At 56.5% G+C, this 24570-nt stretch overlaps 1 protein-coding gene across 5 annotated transcripts in view; it reads right to left on the bottom strand.

The window, feature by feature from the left end:
- Window positions 1–20159, bottom strand: part of ATP2B4 (ATPase plasma membrane Ca2+ transporting 4) — a 50953-nt gene extending 30794 nt beyond the window's left edge. For 2 of the 5 annotated variants that reach the window (XM_054087291.1, XM_054087295.1), the window contains exon 1: window positions 19945–20159. The gene's annotated coding sequence lies outside the window, so the exon portion shown is untranslated. Of the gene's footprint in view, window positions 1–6932; window positions 6956–17151; window positions 17325–19944 lie in introns of those variants that run through there. The other 3 variants (XM_054087294.1, XM_054087292.1, XM_054087293.1) reach the window with 3 other exon arrangements.
- Window positions 20160–24570: the final 4411 nt, after the last annotated feature.

The following is a 24570-nucleotide window of genomic DNA, read 5'->3' as shown; positions in this document are numbered from 1 at the left end:
GAAGAAAGGAGGGACCGTGACAGGGGCTGCCGTCTGCTTTGAGCATCCTTCTCCAGCCCCATTTTGGAGTTGGAGCACTAGCCACATCAGAGATGCACTCTTGATCCCTTTCTGCACCATCCCACTGGCAGAGGACCTGGCCAGGCAGGGAAGGATCCATCCCAGGCAAACAGAGAACTGCACTCAGGATTCCCTAAGAACCAATGCTCTAAATGAGCAACTGAGTCCAGCAGCATTCAGCAGGCTGTCCCTAACTCCAATAACTCATTTTCAGAGCCTCTGGGCACCAGGAAGCAAGAAGTACTCCCTGAAGGTCTCTTTGGGATGCAGGGAAAGAAAACACAGCGCAGGTGGGAGAGCCCAACTGCCCTGTGTGGGAACTGCCTGCATGGGACCTCCTGAGCTGCCAGCGGTGCTGTGCCCCCTCCCAAACAGTGTCCCCAAGCAGGACAAGCGTGCCTGCAGGCAAGAAGTTTGAAGATGGCAGTGAGAAAGGACACGGATCCTCTCAACCTGGGGTCCAGGATGTGGAGCAGGGAGAAGGAGCCTGCATGTACCAGGAAGGAGGGAGCGGCTGGCGAGGAGCGGTGAAGCCAATGCGGTGCTGCAGACAAACCTGCCCAGAATAATAAACGGCTGCATTACACCTCCGTCCTGGTTGGGGAGAGCGGCCGCAGGCCAGCACCAGGGCTGGAGCAGCCCTCTGCGTGTGCTTGCCCTGCACCGCACAGCAGAGCAGCACAAAGAAAGGGATCTGCTGGATTTTAAAGCTTGGGGGAGAGGAAAGTGAGCTGCTCAGAGAGGGGTCAGAAAAAAAAAATCATCTGGACATTTCACACAAGACTAATTGCCCAGGAAAGCGGTGGCTGCCCCATCCCTGGAGGTGTTTAAGGCCAGGTTGAATCGAGTTTTGAGCAACATGATCCAGTCGGACAAGTCCTTGCCCGTGACAAAGGGGTGGAACTGGATGGGCTTTAAACTGCCTTCCAATCCAAACTATTCCATGATTCTACAATTCTAAGACACCTTCAGCCAAGCTACGAGATGTCTCACTGCATCACCAGCAGCACAGCCAGCACAAGCAGCCAAGCACGCGTCAGTCTGTGGCTGCTGCCTGAGCAGCTATTCCTGGGTCAGCAGTCAAGAGCAGGAATCCTCCCTGCTCAGCTCAGTGCACTCAGACTGGATCCCAGCAGAAAGACACGAGCACCACCATATTCCCCTAGCAGAGATGGAGCAAGCCTCGACCAAGCTCAGGTGGTGCTTTTTTTTTACCCAGGAAGGAGGGGGAAATCTGCATCTCAGCTCAGCTCCCCCTGTATCTCGCTCCAGCCTGGACATCTTCCACCATCCAGGTGAGAAAGCACCATGCTGAGGAGAAACACCACTAGCTGCTGCCTTCTCTGCCCAGAGTCACAAACCCTGCTGGGATGGCAGAGCAGCTCAGCCAGGCAGGATCAGGCCCATGGAGGAAACCTCAGGCCATTTAGAGAGAAGTTTATCACCTTCCTCAAGCAGCTGCCTGGCTGGATTGGCACAGAGGCTGGCACATCCCAGCCCCACGTGCTGCCCATCACTCAGGGACCCTCCTGCCCCCTGGGCAGCACCCACAGGGCTTTGCCTCCTCTCCTCTTCAGGGATGGGGTGCAGGAAACCCTCTTCTGCTAGAGGCTGCCATGTCAAACTCAATGTTAACAGCACCCCAAATGGGGAGGGAAACCCAAAAACCCTGAAATTGTCCACCCTGGTCTGGTTTAAGGACTTTCCTCTTCCATCTCCTCTGCCAAGCCCCAGAGCACAGCCGTGATCAGCTCAACTCTCCAGACAGGCACACGGGATCCAAATATAGCCAATTAAAGCAGAAAAATGGGCCTGAAGCACCTTTCACTGCCTGCTCGCTGGGAAGTATTCCAGGAGAGACTGCATAGCCCTCTTGGCTCTTCTTCCCACTGCATTGGCCACAACACAGCTCAGCATCCACCACAGCTGGGAGCCGTGGGTCTCACATGGGAGTGATGCTCTAATAGGAGAGGGAGCCAAAAAGCTGCTGGAATGGCTGCATTTGCCAAGAAAATCACCAGGAAAGACGTGTCAGGCACTGCTGCCAATGGAGAGTATTTGGGGAGGGGAAGGGACCCCACTGGGCTGCCCCTTGCATCCAGGAAGGTGCAGGGAGATGCCAGGGAGTGCACAGAGCTTCCTGCACCAGGACCTTTGCAAAACAGAACACACTCACTTTTGACAGAGATGAAAGCCTTGGGTTCTGCTCTTGACAGGCATGGGGAGGGCAGAAATCCCTGCCATGGGGTTTGCTGGGGCTAAGCCAGGTCCAGCTTTCATGGTGGAGGCACAGCTGAGGTGAATGGATGTGCCCAGGGCAATGTGGAGCAAGAAGTGGTCCCTGAGCCACGGCAACACCAACACTTGGCGGATATTGAGTGGCAAACATCACTCCTCTCAAATCCTCCACCTTGTGCTGCGGTGGAGCCCACACTTCTCCCTGTGAAGCGGGAGAAGGATCAGGCCCCTCCTCTGCACACTCACCAAATGGCAATGTGCAGATGGCAGTTCCCAGCAACACCCATGACTTAACCCCTCCCATACTGGAGAGCCAGGACACCCCAGAAAAGACACCTGGAGAGCTAGTGGGAGAGAGATAAGTGGAAAGAGCCAAGATGGTGACTCACAGTGGCAAACCACATGGTCCAGAGAGCCAGGACTGGTTCCCAAGGGGAAGGGGGTGCATCCCAGAAGGGATTTTCCCAGGAAACACTTCCCCCAGTGCCTCCTTTCAGACAAGAAGGAAGAAGCCACAGGATCGAGACCATTAGAGCAGGCAGCAAAGGTCATTGCACAGGAACATACAGCTTCCACCCTGATGCCACGGAGAGGGGCCATGCCCTGAGCAGAGGAGGTGGAAGAGGCAAGAGGGGATAAGGCCAGACCCAGACACCCCAGACAGACCTCTCCGGGCATAAGCTCCACTCACAGCACCCCAACCAGCACCGGTGCAGCAAAGGAGCATGATCTGTCCCTCTTCCCCCGGTAAAGCTGGCATCTGCCTCTCCTCACTCTTTCCCCTGGGTGCTGAGACCAGACATCATCCTCGACCAGGGCTCCCCTGCTCAGGCACCTGCATCACCCACAGGATGTTACCTCCATGCCGGTGCCTCCTCCTACCTCATGGCATCCGCTTCCTTCACTGAGTGTGCTGTCTCGGGCAGTCTGTGCGGCGCCCCAAGCGAGAGGATGGTGGCATTTCCCTCCCCATGGGGCCACCTCAGCGGCAACCCTGCAGCAACACTCGCCCCACAGCCTCCACACACCACGGTGCTGCACATGGGGATGGCAAAAGCCAAAACCCTGGCACAGGGAGACTCCAACAACTGCAAGACCCTCTTGTTTCCACTGCAATGTGAAGAAGCTCCCAGCCTTCTTGCAAGAGTGGGAGGACTCAAAGTGTCCCCCCAGAGCACTGCAGCTGGAAAAGGAGCCAGGAAAACACCCAGGAAGCACTGGAGCCTCACACAGCTCCGACAGAGCACAGCGATAGCAACACCATGCCTGGGGGACTCAAGTCATGATGCAGAAGCGCTTTGATCCACAGAGCAGGGCTGATGCTGCAGCTCAGAAAACAGCGTTTTCACTACATAAACACCAACTCCAGTGGAAATTCGCTGCAGGCTCAGGCCTTCTCCTATGCTAACCCATCAGCAGCATCCATGTCAGTACCTGGGGAAAGGCATCTTCACCTGCATCCCCATAGGGAGAACTGCCGGCCCCGCAGGCGCAGCGACAGTTCTGTAAGGCTTCGTAAGTTAAAATTCCCAAAATCTCATGTGAGACAGTGACTCCTACGCACCTCACTGTCTGCAAGCTGGGACGCTGGAGGTGATGCAAGGGGTAGGGGACACACACCAAAAGCACCCCATTACTGCAGGCAATGTGTAACGCTGTCACTCATGGTCTCTGGCTTGGAGTGACATGTGTTGTCAGAGGCATGGGAAGGAGATGCTGGCCCCGAGATGTCACCACCAGCAACTCCAGCTCCTCTCCCTCCTCTGCCGCCAAAGCAGGAATTGTACCAGCCTACAGATGGCAGAGCCTGTAGTATTTCTCCTACACACCTCCACTGAGGCACACACTTTCCCGCTGATGGAAGTGGGATGAGAACTCACTCGGGTGCCAAGAGGGCAGCTAACATGCAAGGCATGCTCTGTGTGCTCATGCACCGAGGTCTGCCATGTGCAAGGGCACAGGTCAGGGCTCACATCCCCAAACAAGCTGTCACCCACCAGCCATGCTTGCATGCTCATCCCTACGCAGGGTGCACAATGCACAACCACTGGCGCTGAAGCAACCATGGATGGGGAAGAAACCAGAGCATCATCTCACACTGAGGAGCGTTACACCATTCTCCTCCTCTCCTGGCTCCCACCAGGCTGCAGAGACCCAAAGGAAGGGTGGTGGCTCTGAGCTACGCGCCAGTGGTCAAGCTCACAGGGAAAGCACAAGTGAAAGGTAGGCAGAGGCAACCTTCTCCACAAGTGAATCTGCCATGAGCCCACTAATTAAAGCTGCTGTGGCTCCGTTTTTGCTAGTATTTTACCTCTTGTTAACGAGGGTAGGAAAACTGCTGGGGGTTTTTTTTGCATGCACAAAGCAGCAATTAGCTCATGTGAAAGGCTGGGAAGAAGCTGGAGAGCACCAGGCATGCTGCGGAGGTGTGGAACAAGCGCGGATGCAGTGATCCACAACGTGGCTCCCCAAAAACTGTTGCCCTGCGCTCACAGCCAACCCAAGGGCCAGGGCAGCCCCTGGCTTCTGCTGCCTGAGCTCCAGCACGACACATCCATGTGCAAAAGCCAGCAGAGCAGCCAGGAATCTGCCCACATCCCTGGGCTTTCCCGCGCCACAGGGTGCAGCAGCCCAGGAATTTCAGGGAGGTTGGAAAAAAAGAAAAAGGAGGGAGTCTCCAGGCGAGCTGTCAAGGGGAATGTTTCCATCTAAGGCCTTGGTATTTCTCTCTCTGGCGCCTGCACTACATCACCCCAGCTCCTCTCATTATTCTTTTGTGCTTTACAAGGTAGCACAGCTGGTGGAGGAATGCAGAAGTATGCAGAAAGCAAACCCCAGCCTCTTCTGCACCAGCAAATACCTGCATCCCTTGAGAGTTCAGCCTTTGGAGAAGCACAGCATCCCCTCCTGCCACCCCTCTGCCAGCGCCGGGCACCTCGCCGAGATGGACAATGCAGGGTGAGCTGGCGCGTTGCAGAGCCTCAGGGTGCCCAGTGCTGCTGGACCAAGGGCTGCGCTGGACACAAAGCTTCATCCACCCTTTCTCCCTCCTGCTCAGCACCAGGAAACAGGTTCCTTCCATGCCTGCCTGGGCGCATGGTGGGCATCAGCACCCACCACCGGGCTATAAGGCATCGGCTGCCACACCTCAGGCAGCCTTTTACTCCAGCTCTTTCTTTCCCAACCCCTCCAGATGAATTTGCAATGCCACAGCAGGGAGCGATCCAGGGCAAACAGCTCCCACCATGCTGTCCCTCACAGCCTCTCTGCTTGCAGGGATCAACCTCTCCTCCTGCACTTCAGCCCATCATGGACCCAGTCCTGGGCTTGTCTTAGTACTATTTTACAGCCCAGAGCAAATGAGCAAGTCCAGAGCGATGCAGGGAAAGGTATGGGATTCAGCTGACTCGAAACCAGGGAGCAGGACTTGATGATGGAAATAAGGTAGCAAACCACGCCTGGGGCTGCATCTCTCCAACTCCTCTTGCAGCACCACCACCCCGGCTGGGCCACTCGTGGGATGGATGTAAAGCAACAGTTGCACCCCAGATCTGCATTCAGAATGGCTGGTTCATGGCAAACCTAGATGCCCACCGGTCTCAGCGCCCTGCTGCAGAACAGAGGTGACCTCTAACAATCCTATCATAGCTGGGAGTCAGTTGGGGGTCCCATCCCCAGGCAGACACTCCATCCTCGCACAGCTTTGCCCAGCACAGCACCTGCATACAGGGGCTCCCCTAGCCGTCCCCTGCAGAGCAGAAGTGCTGATAGCTAGTGGATGGCTCGGAGCAGCTGTCTGCACCAGCCAGGAGGAGAAGGCGTGGGCCATGGGCAAAGGATTAAAAGCAAGGACCTACGCAGAAAGCAAGACAGGGTACTTGAGAACCCTGCCTCAAGGGATGGGTGCTCTCTGCTCCAGAAGCCTCATGAGTGGTTCCCAGAGCAGAAGCATGGCTGGAGAACACTGCACTTTGGCAGGAGCTCAGGTAGAGCCCTGATTCAGCTCAGCCACAGCCCTCGCTGCCACCTCGGCGGAGCAAAGGGAGAAGCAGGGATGCTCTAAGCAGCTTAGCCCTGCTCTGGTGCATTCAGCCATTCCCACTGCCTCACACTCATAGATGCCCATCAGATGGGACAGTCCAGGAGCACTGGGTGCAGATGCTTGCTAACGGGTGCAGGACTTGGCTCCCTCCACCCTACAGAGACAGGGAAACTGAGGCAGCAACACACCTGAGCACAGCACCAGCCCTCTCCCAGCCCCCAAGCAGGAAGGAAGTACCAGCAGTCTTAACTCCCACCTTTCTACATTCCACTTAGGAAGTGAAGGAACAGCTTAGCTTAAAACAAAGTAAATACCAGCAGGCAAGAACCAACCTACAGAGCACAAGGGAGTCCCACAAGCAAAACACCCAAAGAACGAGAGAGCTATTGGGCAGGACACACGGGTACAGCCATGATATTTTTAGCAGTATTACACAGGGACAGGGGATTCCTACCCTGAAGATCTCCCTGGGGGCTTAACATAGGTCCCATCACTTCCTCCTCCCAGCAGCAGCCAGGAGAAGCATCTGCTGCTTCTGGAAGCTGGGAGAGAGGGGAGCCCATGGAGGTGTCTGGGTGAGCGCAGCACTAACCTTCTCTGCTGGAGCACTGCGATGAGCTGCTTCCTCCTGCCCCACTCAGTGAAGAGACAAAGTCCGTGCAAACCCCAAAATAGCAGCAGTAATTAAAAAAAAAACCAAAACAAACGCTACTCCTCTCGTTCACAGCAACGGAAACTGAGGCAGGGGAAGCGGAGCTTATCTGACACCATGGGGAAAGTAGGTGGCTTGATGGGTTGCATAGCCCGCCTGGTAAGCAGGGGTTCCCCCAAAGCCAGGATGCACCAGAGGGGAATCCCAGCAAGTCCAGCTTCCCCCGCAGCAGGCTGGGACAGCAGGAGGGATGACCCAGGGCTCAGATCCTGACCCCGAGGCTGGCAGCAGCCCTGGGGATACGGCGAAGGGCTGAGGACAGAAACGCCCCTCCGACTGCTCTTGCCACATAGGCGAGAGGGACAGGATGGGTGCTCCTGGGTCCAGAGGGGCAGCACCTGCAGATCCCAACCATCTCAACTCCTGCACAGTTCCACCCCAGATCGCATCCCAGAAGGACAGCGTGCCAAGCAAAGGGTAACTTCTCCAATCCCAGCTAGCAGTATCGCTCACACCGGACTGCATTGGCAGCAAATCTGTATTTTTCCATTGAAAAGTCCAAGCCGAGAGGAGATTTTCCACACGAAGGGGAAGAGGAAGCAACCCCGGAGGGCTGCGAGCCCCCTCCCTGCTCCAAAGGGTTAAAAAATAAAGGCAGCAAAAGTGTGTCTGCAATAGGAAAAACACACGAGCTCCCAGGGAGAGCGCGCCGGCTGCTCGCCGTTTCCCTTCCCGACATGCCCTGCTCCTGGGAAAGTGTAGGCTGTTTTCCATATATAACTGCAAACTGTTCCATGCAGTAAGAAGTCTAATTAAAGGGAGGGAGGGAGAACAGGAGAGACGCAGAAGACCGAAAAGCAAAACTCATATGAGGGAAAAAAGCCTGCATCCCGGGCACCAAATTAGACCCTTGCGGAGCAAAGCCTGTGTGATATCATCGGGAGATCAAATCTGGGCAGAGCAGGAGCTTTGCAGAAGAGGCAAATCAGAGCCTGGAAAATATGTACCAATAAATAAGAAGAGAGAGCCAGATGAGCCAGGAGAGCACAGGGAGGGGCAGGGGAAGGAAAAGCTAATCTGAGCCAGTTGCTGGGATAAGGCAGAATGCACGGGAGGGGCACATACACCCCTGACCCCCTGCAAGGCTCCTGAGGTCGTCCTTCCCCCCCCCAAAAAAACCCCACGTGTCCTGCAGCTGGAGAACGAGTTATGAAAGTAAATAGCAGGAATCTGTTTGAAAATATAATAAGGTAAAGCTGCACACATGGGAACAGGGCTGAGGGATGTGAAACGCTAGGGAGGAGAGCAGAACACTAGCATAAGAGACGGCTGCTGTGGCAGTAGGGAGAGGCTGCAGCTGAGGGGCACCCACCCCATGCAAAGAGTGACCCACACAGCTCCCGATTCTCACCACATTTTGGCACTCTGGCTCTCCCACTCACAGAGGGCTGCATCCCACTGCCTCAGGGACACCCCGTTCCCCTGCAGAATGGGTACACAGGAAAGCATGCTGGGCTGGACAGGACAAAGTATGCACCCGCTCTGCTCTTCAAAGCCTCTTTGTTGAAGCTGCACTTCCCACATGTGGCAGCCACAGCCCTAAGGTAATCCATAACCAGCTAACACTTTGCCAGCATTATTAAGTTCCTCTGTCTACACTAGGTGTCAATGCATTTTAAAACCATTAACGTGCTTTAAATGCTGATATATATAAAGTCACCCTAGCCAGGCTGAGCCCTCGCCAGCAGGCTGCCCTACCCCCAGCTACAGGGCTTGCTGCATCAGTTGATGCTGATGGCAGCACCATCACCAACATCTTTGCACCAGTGGGTGAAGATTGGCCCCTCTGCACCCCAAAGGGGCAGGACTGGACCCCTTGCTCTGGCACTACTGCCCCAATCCGGCAGCGGAGCCCCAGTGTGCCGGGCATCACCATTCCCAGCACTGCCCCAGCCCCACCTCCATGCATGCATGCGCACGCACACACACACACACACACACACACACACACCCTTTGCGCCCCAGGCACACAGCACCGTCCTGACCTGCCATCCTGTTTATGCAAGTTCATGTCTCGAAATCCACACGCTCCATCCCTCTGTACTTCAGACAACGCCCCAGCTGCACCAGTAACCCAGAGAAACTGGGATATCCCTTTCCTCAAGTGCCAGCGTGAAGGTGTTGTCAAGGCTCCCACCTCCTGCACCCCCTGAGGTAGGATGGTGCCTTCCAGCACTGACCCAAACCTCATACTTTACCATTGCACAAGTTCTTTGCGCCCTTAAATCGCAGTTCATGGTGCTGGAGGAGGGTAGCCTGCAGGTCAGACCCGTCCCCAAAAACCCTGCTGTTGAACCTGCAACAATGCCAAGAATTCCAAGATTGGGTTGAGCTCTACTTCAAGCAGAAACACTTGCTGAAGAGCTGGGACAAGACGCAATGGGGACAAGACGCAATGGGGACAAGAACACTCCACTGCCTGGCACTCCCACCCCAGCAAGCAATGCCCTCTGCTTGCACAGAGCCAGCCCCAAAGCCCTGCAGACTCTGCCCAGCCTCCAAGCAAGAGGAACAGCCAAGCCTGCCACAGCCCCAGGGTCACCCGAGGTGACAGCAGGACACCAGCCACTTTGTACTGGCTGGACCTGGAAGCACAGGAGCTGTGGGAGGCTTTATAACAGTCCCTGCCTGTCACCGGCATTTATACAGGTGGGTATCTAAGCACCAGCTCTAATCTGGGGATAATAGCAGCTTTAGCAGCGATAGGGCAGAGATTACTGCTGCAATCCGGGTGTTAGGGGCATTTCATCGGCAGTAAGCAGCACAGCAAGCAGGCAGAGGGAGCAAGGCCATCCACAGGGAATATAGCAAGTGGCCGGCATCACAACCCAGTTCCCAGCAGCTACCCTGTGACACCCAATCTGGTCGCACAGTACAGAAAGCAGCCAGGCAGCAAGCGTGCTCATCACCCCACCGGAAAACCACCAAGCGTGAGGTCTTGTGTGGACATGATTCCCCTTCCTCCTCCCACCCCAAGATCGCTCAGCCTGCTTTAAGCCCCTCTGCTCCCCAGGCTCTGGCTCCTCTGCCCCCACATTTTCCCAGCTGCCCCATGCACACAGAGTCCTTCATTATCCTCTCCATCAGCCTTTTGCACCATCCTCTGACTTCAGGCATGGTAAGTTTTGCTCTCTGCACAATGAGGACAACGGGAACGCAAAAAAACAAGTCTCATTGCCAGGGAAGCCTGCCCAGTTTGGGGTCCTCTAGCACCGCTTGAGGTTCCCCAGCACCATCTGGGCTTGTTCTGCCCAGGGATTCCAGCTCCCACACAAACTCTTGAGGGGAGGCAGCAAGACAGGGCTGCCAGACCCAGGGTGAGGAGGCCAAGCTTTGGAGAAACTTTCCCTCCCTGCCTGCTTTTCTTGGTCCCTTCTTGGCAATGCTCTATGCAAACCGATCACCTCAAGCGGGGAGGGAGCACAGTGAGGTTGCAGGGGCTGAGAAACACCAATCCTGGTCTGCACAGGCAGCTGCGTCCGGGGGAATGGGAGAAGGAAGGGAGGATCCCTCATTGTCCCTTCCAAAGGGGAAAGGGTCAGTCCCCTGAATGGAAGTGCCAGGCACGGCAGGAAACACCTCCAGCCTCCTCGCTCCAGGCTGCATCTGCTCACAGAGAGCAGAGGACACCTGCACGCAGCACAACTCCCCCCCCACCATGTGCTGCAGCAGCTCAATCTGCAACAGCTTGCAGGGATTTGATGCATTTCACGTTCAACTGCAGGAGCGAGAAGATCCCCCAGCTGCTGCCTTGCAGAGAAACACCCAGATGCTGCTGGGAAGGGAAGGAAAGGAAGAAGAAGGGCCATTCCTGTACCGAGCACTGGGTAAAGGCAGAGCAGGATGCCTGAGCTCGTGCCCAGTGAGACGAGACTAGGCGGACGGAGATGAGCATGTCTGCAGATGGCAGGCACGGATGGGGAGGGATGGGAAGAGTGGGAAAACAACGCCAAGAAGGGAAGCAGTGAATGTAAAGAGATTAAAGGCAGCAAGTCAGGACTTAGCACAATAGGATTTAGTGGCAGTCACAGAGCTGGAGCATGTTGCAGAAGGATTTTGGCTCACCAGAGTCTGGCCCATGGATGCATCCAGGGAACCAGTTGTACCCACCACTCAAGCATGTGCTGGGTACCAGGGTAGCCACTTCTCCACTACCTCCGAAAAGTCTCCCCCTAAAGAGGCACCTACAGACCAACACCTTGGGACCCTGACCCATGGCTCCAGCCTCCTCTCTCAACAGCAAAGCAGCCACCTCCTTCAGGAGCCGTGATCAGCTCCATTTGGCACCCAGCACACACCGAGTAATTCAAGCTGCCCCTGGGAAGAGCAGCTCCTGGTTTTAATACTCTGCAGACCAGACAGGCATTCGCAAAGTTGGCTCCTAGGGATGCAGCGTATCCCCAGGGATGCCAAAGCAGGTAGTAGGATGAGGTTATGCAGCTGGTTTTCCCTCCTGAGGGGAGGTGAGTGGGTCTTGGTTGCTTGCTTTCTCCTTCCCCAAGGAGATCTCCTGCTCACTTGGGAAACACCTCCAGGTGTTCTCCAGAGAGGAAACGCTGCCCAAACAGAGTCAGCTGTTTTGGCCTTTCCCTTCGTTTTTGGAAAGTCCATTTGGGGTCAGATTTAAGAGCAATTTGTCACGCGAGAAATAACACCACTTCAGGCCTCCTCCCTCAAATAAACCTCAAAAGACATCATTTAGGCGAGCTTAATTTGGACAACTAAAAATAGCCAGCACTAGTCACACTGGAAAATGCAGGCTGGGAAGCCTCACACTTCCATAGCTCAAGCCAGGACACGGGAGTTTCAGGATATGGGAAGGATGCCCCCAGCTCTGTGCACAACCCACTGGTCCCACAGGGAACAGAGTGGGCAGAACATCATCCACTTTCCTGTCCCTGGGGCCACCAGCACCCTGCACAGCCACCCTGATGGAAGTTTTGGGTCCCCACACTTTCCCAAGTAGGATGCAGTGACTCACAGACCGTCTGCACCAGAGCACCCAGGAAAGACCAGCTGCACTTTCAGCTTCTCTGCAGCCAAGCCAAGTTTCTGGTCCCTGCTCTCTGCGGCTGATTCACCTCTGCTTCCCCCAGCATCCCCAGGCAAACATAGTCAAGGCTTCCCTGCCTGCACACTAGATAAATCCCCTGCACTGAGTAATGTGTAGAGGCGGGTTGTTATTACAGCTTCTCTCCTGCTCTGTAGCAGCGGGGCTGTCACAAGCGATGCGACCCTTGCAAGGTCCAATGCAAGCCTTGCCTACAGCCTGGCAGCCCATCCCACTGGCAGCTTGGGCTCCTCCATCGCCAGCCTGGCTTTACCAACCATCAGCACCACCAAGCCACAACCCCAGCCTGCCCTCATTTCCCCGCAATCCCACTCCCTGTTCCAGAGGCAGGAATAATATTTAACTCAAGTTCACACTGCAGAATGAGCTCTTTTCCAGCCCGCCTCACCCCCAGGCTGTCTCCATCACAGAGGCCACACCGGATCCGTGTTCCCAGCACAGCCACGTGCCCACAGGAGAGCCCAGCACCAGCAGAAAGCCCTTCTGGAGCAAGCAGTGCTGGGCTGGGAACCCTGGGGAAGCTCGGCACCGCACGCTGCAGGGCTGCCAGCTGCAGAGATATGTCACAGCACCAATTTGTATGCAGCCGGCGTGCAGGATCGGCAGGCGGGCTGTCCAGGTGCCACCCTGAGCTGGGAGCCTCGCACAGCAGACGAGACACCCTGCCCTGAATTTCACAGCCAGTGGAGCATGCCTGGAGCCATCCTCCTCCTTTGGGGTATGGCCTGCAGAGCTAACGATAAGGTGAGGTCTTTGACCACTGCAGAAAGGAACTGAGAAGGTAAAACGCTTGAGGACCAAGTCATCTTCTCACTCATCCTTGTGTCCCTTTGCTGCCTGTAGTGACAGCCTGCGAGATCCATGAAGCCTGTGAGATCTATGGCATGTGAGGGCAACAAAGATGATAGAAAGGTGCTGGAGCACCTCCCATCCAAGGACAGGCTGAGAGAGGTGGGGTTGTTCAGCCTAGAGAAGAGAAGGATTCAGGGAGACCTCAGAGCAGCCTCCAGTACTCAAAGGGGCTCCAGGAGAGCTGGGGAGGGGCTCTTGATTAGGGGGGGGCAGGGATAGGATGATGGAGAACAGTTTGAAGCTGAAAGAGGGGAGACTGAGATGAGATCTTAGGAAGAAATGTTTTGCTGTGAGGGTGGGGAGGCCCTGGCCCAGGTTGCCCAGAGCAGTGGTGGCTGCCTCATCCTCGGAGGTGTCCAAGGCCAGGTTGGATGGGGCTTGGAGCCCCTGATCCAGTGGGAGGTGTCCCTGCCCATGGCAGTGGGTGGGACTGGATGGGCTTTAAGTTCCCATCTGACCCAAACTACTCCATGATTCTATGAGATGGCATGGCTAAAAGGGTGGGTTTTCCCACCACCAGTTAAAAAGCATCCAAGTAGCCTGAGAACTGCCTGGAGTAGCCAAGTGCTCCAGCAACCTGTGGTTACTTTTAAGTAGCTGGTGAGAAGGTGGGAAGAGAGATGAAGAGCCACAGCACCACGATGCTGTGCCACTAAGCCTCTGGGAGGGCTGAAGCAGAGAGACGAAGAATCAGCATTTCCAAGCAGGAACAAAGGGCGAGAAAAGAAAAGCAGAGGGCACGCCAGAGGGCTGGCCAGAGCAATCAGCACCTTCGGGCAAGAGATAGTGGAGAAGGGACAGTAAAGCTCTAGCTGCGGCAGCAGGGTCCTTAATTAGCATCTTGGGAAACCGGGTTGAAAATCAGACACCTTCTATCCGAAATCTGAGCCCAGACCTGAAAATCTGATCACTGGATCCAGTCCTCAAAGAGCAAAGGTCACGCCAAGTCCCAGGCAAGCCCTGCAACTGCAGCGTAGGGCTGAGCTCCCTCCTAGCCCCTTCTAGCCTGGCTTCGCCCCCTGCCCACCCCCAGTCCCCTCAGCAGGAGCAGAGGCAGCACCGTGAGAGCCAGCAGCTTATTTTTAGCCTTGGGAAGGCAGGAGCCCATGAGCAGCTCTCCCGGCTCTTGCCCTTGGCACAGAGCTTGCGGCTTTGACTGCTGCTACTGCTGCAGTGAGTGCCTCGAGTCTCAGCCCAGCCCACCGCTCCCCAGGCTCTGCGGCACTGGATTCAGCCCCCAGCTGGCATCGCCGTCCACCTCAATCCCTCCCCCAGCACGAATCCTTCCTCTGCCCAGCGAGGAAAAGGGGGATGCTGGGATCAGCCCAGGAGCCAGCGGCTGTCGCAGCCCTGTGGCAGATGGATCTGGCTTATTTACGGCTCCTTAACGGACTCCAGCGAGTTAGGCAGGGCTGACCTTTCTGTGCCTGAGACAAAGAGGAGATGTCAGCAGCTACAGCAGTGGAGGAGTCACAGGATCAGCAGCGCAGAGCTCTCCTGTGCCAGCCAGGACAGAGCAGAAGGCCAGACCTGGGCAGGGGGCTCGGGAACAGGGAGCCAGCAGGGGCCACGGGAAGCAAAGCGTGCTGGGATCCCAGTCTGGGGAAAGGAGGGATCGGATTCCTCCCTCCCCGTGCCCGCTGGACAAACTCTTCCGGGTAGGGACTCCTACGCGCTGCACTCTGCCCAGACACACCAGCAGTTCACTGCTCCCCACAGACCCCAGCTGCTTTGGCAAGGGGGGAAACACAGGTATAGGGCATAAATTCAAAAAAGGAGGGGATGGAGACTTGCCCTGGGCACCCCAGTGGCTGCAGCAGTGCTTGGATCCTTTGGTTGTCGTTGCCTTGGCTTAGCCCAGCTGCCGACTCATCCCTGCCATGGAAGCGTAGAAGCAAAAGTTTCCCTGTCAGCATAAAATACAGACAACTAGCCAAAGCTTTGACTTGGCTTCTGCCACCGTGGCAAGGAGTCCCCACACTCGCAACTCACCATATCCCAGCTCAGATGCCTGTGATGGGCAGGAGACTGTCCTGCTCTTGGCATTATGGGGACTGGTGTGTCCTCATGGGCTCACCAAGACCCTAGTGCTGCAGAGACGAGGAGCTCTCTTGAGCCAGCCCTTGGCACCACCCGATGGGATGATCCTTCCCATGCCCTTTCCTTGCTCCAAAGTGAGTTAGCTGTTGGATTTTGGCAGAAGACTACACGCAGGGCTGGAGTCACAGCTCCACACTGTCCCCTTCCAAGCCTATCCCCTCCGGGTCCACAAAGTGTTTAGGACCAGATGCCACGATGCAGAAGGACAGGAAGCCAGGCCAGGAGTGCTCAGCATCCCACCTCAGGCCCATGCTAGGGTCTCCAAGTCCCTCTCCATCTGCCGGGGCAGCACTGGCCCATCCATGCTTGCAAGAGCAGGATCAGCCCCTCACTTTGCAGCCAAAGTGGTGCAGGGAGAGGGAAGCTCTCGGCCAGGACTCACAAGTCTCGGATTCCCAGCCTCCCAGAGGTATGTCGCTGTGCCTCAGCTTCCCATGTTTAAATCCAAGACGCCTCCCAGAAGCCCACAAGTGCAGGAGGACGTGGAACTCATCTGTTACTCACACAGAGCTCTCCCAGGATCCAAGTTGCTTAATTAATGCTTTAAAAAGAGTCACCATCCAGGTGGGTGACACACCAGTGGGTTGTCATGTGCTCTGCACGTCTGAAGCATTTGCTTTCTTCCTTTCTCTATCCGGGGTTGGCTTGCTTTTGGTTTTTTCCCCCCCTTTTTCCTTTTTCTAATGAACAAATAGAGGGGCAGGTTTTATAAGTCCATGAAAACTCTATTATCCCTCTGCATTAAAGCCAAAAGCAACTAATTAAAACATCAAAGTCAGATGTTTCATTAGTTTGGCCTCAGAAAGCACTGGCAGGAGGTGGCAGGGAACGTGGCTCCCACAGCAAGCTGAACTAAGGGACCCCAAAGCTGGACCTACACCCTGAAACACAGTCCCCATCCCAGTGTTACCGGGAAACCCAGCACAGAGCTCTGGGCTGGGCACAGAGGAGCAGGGTATGCCACCCACCTGTCCCTCTCCTCCAGCTGGTCACTGCTCATCGCAAGCTGCCTTTGCATGCACCAGTTTTGAGAAGAGGTACACCACATTCTCCCCATCAAAGCTGCTTCTACCAGAAGCATCTCCATCATCAGCACCACAGCACGGGACCTTATTCCCTCCTGGGCACAGAGCGAGGGCAAGAGGGATGGGTTCAAATTCCCAGCTCACCCAGACTAATTTGTTTCCTCTTCTATACACTAGTTCTCCACCTGTACACTAGAAAGGATATCGCTGCCTGCACACATCCTACCCAGGAAGGCTCCAAGCAGCCAACAGGCACCAGCCAGCATCTCTCACTCTACCTGGATCTGCTCCCAGAAGTCCCCAACGAACACAGAAGCTGGGGAACAAGGAGGCAGCACCAATTAGTACTGCAGCATCCATCTCCCCATCAAAGGATCTGTATCCCATTGTCATGGTCACACCGAGCATCACCACCTCCCTGGGCTCCTGCTCACCAAGCTTGGTCCCTAACACAGGGAGTGCATCTCTGGCACCGCAGCACCTGGAACGAAGCAGGATCCCCACCCCATAGCTCAGCAGAGGTTTAACCCGGGTTTTCCTCCTGCTCTTAGGGAGCAGCAGTGATTTGCTAAGCATAGTGCAGCCTTCCCCGGCAGGGAGGAGCTCTCTGGGCAAGGAGGAAGCCAGAGCAGCGGAAAGCCCTTCCCCAGGCCCTGCTACGGGGAGCAGCGGATATGGGCAACAGCAAGGAGGCATTGGCAGCAGCTCCCTGCTGCAGAGCTGCTGCTCATTGTGGGGCTCCTTGTGTCCCCCAAGTCCCCACAGGCTCCTTCCAGCACTGCTGCAACAGGCGTGTGCAACTGCTGCGGGCAAACTCTGCTCATGGCCTAACAATGTGGGGGGAAAAACTGAAAACCCAACCAAACAACCCCAAGAGAGGAGAGGAGGGAGTATGCAGGGAACCCCCAGCCCCTGCGACGATGTGCAGAAAGGGAAGTAGCGCAGGCAGCCTTGGGGAAGAGGGGGAACACCAGGCACAGCTCCACCGCAGTGCTTTCTACTGCAAAACAATACCGGAGAGGAGCAGCAGAACCTCCCTCCTCTTACTCACCCTGCCCAAGGATCCGTGCTACCTTATGGCTCGCCCCTCCTGTGTTCTGGGGGGCTCCAGCACCATGGTTCTGGTTCCTCAGGAGCAAGGCTCAGAGATGCTTCAGCTGGCAGCAGCGAACACTAATGGCAAGAGATCTTCCGCACACAGAGCACCGCGAGAGCCAGACCCACAGCACACAAGCTGGCGCAGGGAATTCCCTCTGTCATCATCTCAAGCAAAAAAAAAAAAAAAAACAAAAACACAAAACCAAAAAAAACCACCACCAAACAACACCCTTTGCCCTCTCAAGCCTCTACCTGCAGCACTTGCACCACTTCCCCAGCGTCAGCCAGCTCCACTCCTCCGGGAAGGAGCCAAGGCTTTGCAGAGGACCCTGCGCATCCCCTTGCAATGAGACTGCTCCCAGGGCAGCACCCACAGCCCCAACGCCAGCGAAGGGGGCACAGAGCCTGCACCTCGAGGGGCTGGGCTCTGGAGATATAGGGAAGCTCTGCCTCACTGCTCTGAGGGCTCCCCTGCTCCACTCGAACCACAGCACCATCCTGGCATCAGCACCCACTCCACCACATGGGTCCAGCATCCACCTTGGCATAGGGCAGAAACCCCACATAGCCGAGTCAACCACTCCAAACAGGCTTTGGGGAGTTATGGAATGGTTTGGGTTGGAAGGGACCTTAAAGCTCAACCAGTCCCACCCCCTGCCATGGGCAGGAACACCTCTCACTGGATTAGGGTGCTCCAAGCCCCATCCAACCTGGCCTTGAACACCTCCAGGGATGGGGCAGCCACCACTTCCCTGGGCAAGAATCAGAGAGCAAGTAGCTTTTGGGAGGCCTCTAAGATCATCCAGCTCCTTCCATCCAGCCCGGGAGAGCCCTCCCCTGGGGCACCTGCAGATGCCCTGACCCCATCACCCATCCCATGCCATCCCAAGGGGATGAGTGGGATTTCCTGAGAACAGTGACCCAACGTGACAGCTCGAAGGACACTGAGCTTGGAAGGGAACCCCATGCTGCTGTGGGGTGAGGCTGGTGGAACGCGGGGGCGTCAGCTTCTCTCGCTCATGATTAAATAATTTAGGTGCATTTCGATGCTCAAGGAAGCGAAAGATTGAGGGCACTGTCTGAGCCAGGCATTGCGCAGGCAGCCAGCACAAACCCTGCCTGCGGTGCAGCCAACAGCAGAAGCATCGTACCCAGACGGAGTGGGGGGCACAGAACACTGCCCCCTGCCCCCCAATTCCAGGACAGCTCTGGCCACCCTATGGGTAGCTCTGAGGACTCACCTCCACCCTGTCTTGCTACCCCTGGGTCTCAGCCGAACTGCCCAGTCCTGTCCACGGGCAAGAAACAGGCTGCACTGGTTTGAGATTCGCAATCCAAACCCCCACCCAACCTCAGGTCTCCAGAGATAAGAGTACAATAACCTATTGTCCCTCCTCCCTGCTCCCTCCCCTCTCAAGATCTCCTTTTGCTTCCATCTAAGTACGGAGGGATCACCCCACACCACACCAGCCCCACGGCGTGGGGGGCTCGTTTTGGTCCCCAGCCCCTGTCCACCGAGCCGGGATGGGATGCTTGGAGGTTGGGATGCAGGAGGCAGAGCAGGAGGTGGAAGAGGCTCCTGCCTGCTGGCCACGTGGGCTAGATCCTCTCCGTTTTTTTTTTCTCCCCACCTCACTTCTCCTTGTTTTCTGGGTTTTTTTTGTGCAGTTGCGGGCGGGGGGGGACGGGGACGACGACGTGCCTGGTTGTGGCGTGGTCAAACACCAAGCAGCCTCCCCTCCCCCTCGCTGTGGAGAGATCCCACTCCTCCATCCCTCCTCTGTGTGCGGATCCAAGCACAACCCTGCCCGGCTTACCCGACTCCCGCCGCACCTCGGCCGGCTCCAGGCAGGGAGCAGCACCCTTCCTGCCCCAAGGATTGGGAAAACCACCCACGCAGCACCTTCGCCGCTCTGTCCTTGGGCTGCCGCAAAGCGCTCCCCCTCCTCTCTCCCTGCCTGCGCTGCCTCTGCCCTTCCCTCCAGCACCAGTGCCAGGCTGCAGCGTGGAGGACTGGAAAGGGGGATCCAGGGGGGCACACAGGCGAGGAAGGGGGGCATATTTGGCTGAAAGGTGCGGGGGGGGATCAGCCAGACCCCGACCCACGGTGGTCGAATCCTACCCTCCTATCATCCCCGCAACACGCTGCCTTCCGATAATACATGCGACCAGGAGCCCCGCGATCCCCTCCAACAAGTTGCAGGATCCAACCGGAGCGTATTCCCACACATCCCAGTTGCTGGGGGTGTTTGCACGCCCCGCAGACACCCTCCACCCCCCACCCCCCGCCCCCAATAGCAGAGGGACCCTACTGACCCCATCCCACCCGATGCATCTGGATGTAGCACGCCAGTACACCCAGCACTACATACTGGGAGGAACTGGGGTGGGAGGAAAGCATTGCTCTCCCTGCACTTGGGTCTAGCGCCCCAGTACACCCAGCGCTGCGTACTGGGAGGGACTGGGGTGGGGGGAAAGAATCGGGGAAGGACTGGGGCTGAGGGGAAAAAAGCATCTCTGCCACCGCACTTGGGTGGAGCACCCCAGTAGACACAGCACTACGTACTGGGAGGGACTGGGGTGGAGGGAAAGCATCGCTCCCACCGCCCCAACCGCGTGGGAGACGATGAGAGCGATGCTTGCCCCCCCCCCCCCCCGGCCCGTGTACCCAGCAGTGAAAAACCACGCACCAAGAAGCACCCCAGGGACCCCCACCCCACTCCATCCCCCTCCCCAATGCACTCACCGGCTGAGCCCCCCCGGCGCCTGGCTGGCAGCGGAGCCCCCGCGGCTGGCCATGGGATGGAGGGAATGGAAGGGAGGGGGGAAAGGGGGAGTCTGCGAGGGGCGGAGAAGCCTTCCCGTAGCTTAACGGGAGAAAATGCTTGTCATGGCAACCCGTGCCGTGTCGAGCCGAGCCGAGCCGAGCCGTGCCCAGCCCAGCCCAGCCCAGCCGAGGAGGGCTCGCCCCAGCCCGCCGGGGGAGGGGCTCTCTTAAGGAGGAGGCCCGCCCTGTCGGTTGCTTAAGGGGGACAGGAGGTTGTTTAAGGGCTCCCCCCCCCCCCCCATATGAGTGCACCCCCGGGCAGCGTGGGGACCCCCTCCTGGGCAATACCGTGTGTGCATCCCTGAACAGCACGAGGACACCCCCGGCAGCGTCGTGCACACAGACCCTCAGGGCAGTATGGGGTCCCTCCAGGCAGCACCGTGCATGCACCCCCAGGGATGCAGGAACACCCCCAGGGCATTGTGGGATCCCCCCGGGCAGCACCGTGCATGCAGACTCCCGGGCCATGTGGGGTCCCCTCACTTAGCACTGTGTGTGCACCCCCGAACAGCACGTGGACCCACCCAGCAGTATCATGCGTGCACCCCTAGGGAATGTGGGGACCGAATGTGAGGTCCCCACAGGCAGCATCGTGCATGCAGACCCCCAGACACTCTGGGGTACCCCCACTTAGCACCTTGCATGCACCCCCGAACAGCACGTGGACACACACCCCCAGCAGCACCATGCATGCGCCCCCCCAGGCAATGTGGAGTCCCCTCGGGCACTGAGGGGTCCCCCCAGGCAGTGTCAGGGGGGTGTGTGCCCCCCTGGGCACTGTGGGGTTCCCCCGGGCAGCACCATGCATGCACCCTCAGGCTATGTTGAGTCATCCCAGGCAGTATCATGCATGCAGCCCCCCCAGGCAGTGTGGGGTCCCCATGGGCAACACCCTGTGTTCACCCCCAGGCAGTGTGGCCCCCCCCTCAGTTAGCACCGTGCGTGCACCCCCGAACAGCACGTGGACCTCCCCCAGGCAGCACCATGCATGCACCCCCAGGCAGTGTGGGGTCCCTCCAGGCAGTATCGTGCATGCAGCCCCTCTGGGCACTGTGGGGTCCCCCCAGGTAGCACCATGTGTTCACCCCTAGGGAATGTGAGATCCCCTCAGGCAGGCCAGTGTGTGCATCCCTGGGCACTGTGGGGTCCCCCTCGACAGCAAAAGGACTCACAAGTACCGGAGGGTCCCCCTCCTGGCAGAACTGTGTGTGCACCCCCTGGTACTGTGGTGTCCACCCAGGCAGGGCAAGGACCCCCCAAACACTGTGATGTCTCCTTGGACATACTGGTGTGTGCACTCCCAAGGCAGTGTAGGGTCTCCCCTGGGCAGTGTGCTTTGTGCACCCACAGACAATGTGGGGATCCCCTGTCCATGCTCCCCTCATCCACCTGCAGTGTCTGCCCCTCTGCAGCCTGCGCACCTGCTCATGGCAGTGAGGTGCATGCACCCCCAAACAGCAGGGTTCCCCTCCCTGAGGCAGTGTGAGTATCCTCAAAAAGTGGGGGCATCCTCATGTACAAAGTCTTTTCCACAGCAGGCATGGGAAGGAAGATCTCCACGGCATTGTGAACAGTGGCAAAATTGGGGTTCCTGGTGGATTTGGGGTTCCTCATGGGCAGTGTGGTTGATCACCTGGGGCTGGCTGTGCCTCTCGGGGTGTGCCCAACCCTGCAAACTGTGGGGCACAATTTTTCTAGAGCCACTGTTCCCTTGGGTGACAGCGTCACTTTGGGAGAGGTACACACCCTCCATGAGCTGCAGAGGGCTGAGCATGGATAACTGCCCTCTCACCCTTTGGATTCAATCCTCACTCTTATTTTAGAAGCGAAGAGGAGAAAAATCGACATTGAAACATGCCTGAAGCGTGTGAAACGCTGCAGTTGGACTGAAAGCGCAGTGTGGCATCAGCACAGCAACGCTGGGTGTAGGCAACCTTAAATCAGCGTTAATCCGGTCTGTATCCCCACGTTTGGGCACGCAACCCAGTTCAAGTTAAACCAGTGGAACATCTGTGCATGCACAAGCCCTAATTAGTGCTTGTAATGATTCCCCCACCACCACCACCTTGAGGGCCTGCGCCTCAATAATTTTGTGTTCCTGAGCAGTCCCCCGGCAGGGCAATGTGGTGCTGCAGGAGGCAGGTTATGCCGGGAGAGACAAGCTCTGCCTTGGAGCCCCCAGCAAACACTTCGGGCCCTTTGCCGGGGGAATAATTCCCCCCTGTGCTTGCAAAGCCACCGTTCAAAATGCGTGCTGATAAAATCGCTTCCATTTGGCTCTCGGGAGGATGGACCTGCCTGCTTGGGTGAGCTGGTTGCAGCACAGTTTTGGTACACCAGCAGTATTGGTGCCTGGACTGTTGTTTGAAGTCAACTGAATGACTTCAGAGCTGCCAGTGTTGGACGTAATAGTCTCTGCATCCTCTCAGTAGTTTGCAGGGCAGAAGGCATCAGGAAGCATTTGGACAACGCCCTCAGACACATGGTGTGAATGTTGGGGTTGTCCCATGCAGGGACAGGAGTTGGACTCGATGATCCCTGTGGGTCTGTTCCAACCCAGGACATTTCATGATTCTGCTATGAGGACAGGTTGAGAGAGTTGGGGTTGTTCAGCCTGGAGAAGAGAAGGATCCAGTGAGACCTTAAAGCAGCTCCTGAAAGGGGCTCCAGGAAAGCTGGGGAGGGGCTGTTGATCAGGGAGGGCAGGGGACAGGACAAGGGGGAATCATTTGAAGCTGAAAGAGGGGAGATCTTCAAGGGCCCTTCCAACCCAAACCATTCTATGATTCTGTGGTTCTATGAACCTGCTCCTGTGCTTTGCAGCAGAGAGGAAGAAAGGCGTCTGGACTGGTAGATCCTTGCTCATCTTCAATGGCAGTTCACATTCCTTCTTAACGTAAAAGACTCCGGGAGTGGGGGGTTCTCATGACAAGGACAAACCTTGCAGACTCAGACATCTTCCATTTCTTGGCTCCATGGCTTGCCCACTACAGAACATGGGAATAAACACATGGCTTTCAGCTGGTGCTTGGCTCCCCCTTCAGCAAAATGAAAAGCAGATGGCACTGACCGTGTTAGGTCTAGGTGACAGCCCAACAGCTTGAAAACTAGGTGGTGATGCAGACAGCAGACAGTGCTTCCAGTGGGCTGGGATGCAAAACTGCAATTGAGACATAATGGCCTTTAAAAAGAAGGTTTTCTGAGCTTGGAAGGAATCTCTGACCATCTGGATTTGGACTCCTGAAAGGAAATCAGCTTTTCTGCTTTGGGGAACCTGTTGTTAACAGGGCAATTCACTCTCAGAAATGCTGAGAATTTGCAGCCTCTCTGGGCTTCAGCTGACATGTGAAAAGGCAGATTTTTCATCCCGGGCACTTGCTGTTGAAGGAACTAGCCAAAATCCAATTGAAAAGCATGCTTCCCATCCAGTGGCAGCTTGTAATTACAGAGCTAGTGCTTAGCAGCTCCTGCCTGGTGTGTTTCCATTACAACCATAAACACTGAGGCTGAAAGCCCCTTCCATTTTACGTTTAAGGAAAAGCGCATGAAGGAAAAGTCAAAGGCCCAGCTGAAATGGAAGCAGGAGAAGGACCACCATCCCTGAGCAAGCAGCCAGACCCTACTCACACCGATGCGTCCCTACACAGCACAGCAAAGTGGGACAGACTGAATGAAAAATTCCTTCCTGGAGTATTTTTAGGGTTGTACAAGCCCATGGCTGATGCTGAGCTAAACCTGTTTTGAAGATGCCTGTGTATGCCCCTATTTCCTAGGATTGTGCCTCTGTTCTGGTTGTTGGTGCCATCCCTCTTACTCTATCACATTCAAGTCACATGCTGTCCTGCTGCTGAGCATCCTTGGAGGGGTGACAGGGATGTCCCCACACATCCAAGACACAGATGATGCTCTGCACTCCTGCACCCAGAAGATGAGGGAGAAAGAAGAAAGCCTTGAGCCAGCAAAGCTCCCCACTCCTCTCCCAGCCCCAAGCTGCAGGAAAGGACCTCTGAGGATTAGCTGGCGCTCCGGCTGCTGCAGTCACAGGAGTGGCAGGGGGCACAGCCTGTTTCTCGTCAGGCTCTTGGCAGGTACTCACAGGCGAGTTTCAAGGGAGATGCTGGATCCTGCTGCCAAGTCTCTGCAGGGCTGCTCTGCTGCTTTGTGCATGTGCCTTTGGCCTTGTTCACCTTAGATGGTGGCTAGATGTTCATTTCTTCCCTTTTGTTCACCTAGAACTAGCTCTGGCCATGCATGCATGCATGTGGCTGCAGAGACCACATCAGCTTCCACAGCTGGGATGCAGACAGGAGGGGTCACGTTCCAAACACTGGCCAGGGGAGGGATGCATGGACTGGTGCTCCCTGCTGCTCTCCCCTCTTTACCAACACTTTGAGCTGGATGCCTGTTGCACAGAGGTTTATCTGTGCCAGGAGAGTAGCAGGAGCCCTGTCCTAGCCCAGAAAGCATCTTTCAGCTGTTATGGAAAAGGAGCAAAGACTCCCACTGTGACCAGCAGCATCTGTGAACAGGGACCTAAACCCTGCT

The sequence above is a fragment of the Cuculus canorus genome, chromosome 24 (genome assembly GCF_017976375.1).
Source record: "Cuculus canorus isolate bCucCan1 chromosome 24, bCucCan1.pri, whole genome shotgun sequence".
Classification (NCBI taxonomy): domain Eukaryota; kingdom Metazoa; phylum Chordata; class Aves; order Cuculiformes; family Cuculidae; genus Cuculus; species Cuculus canorus.
Note: the sequence above shows the minus strand (reverse complement) of the source record. Positions and strands in the feature narration are given on the sequence as shown.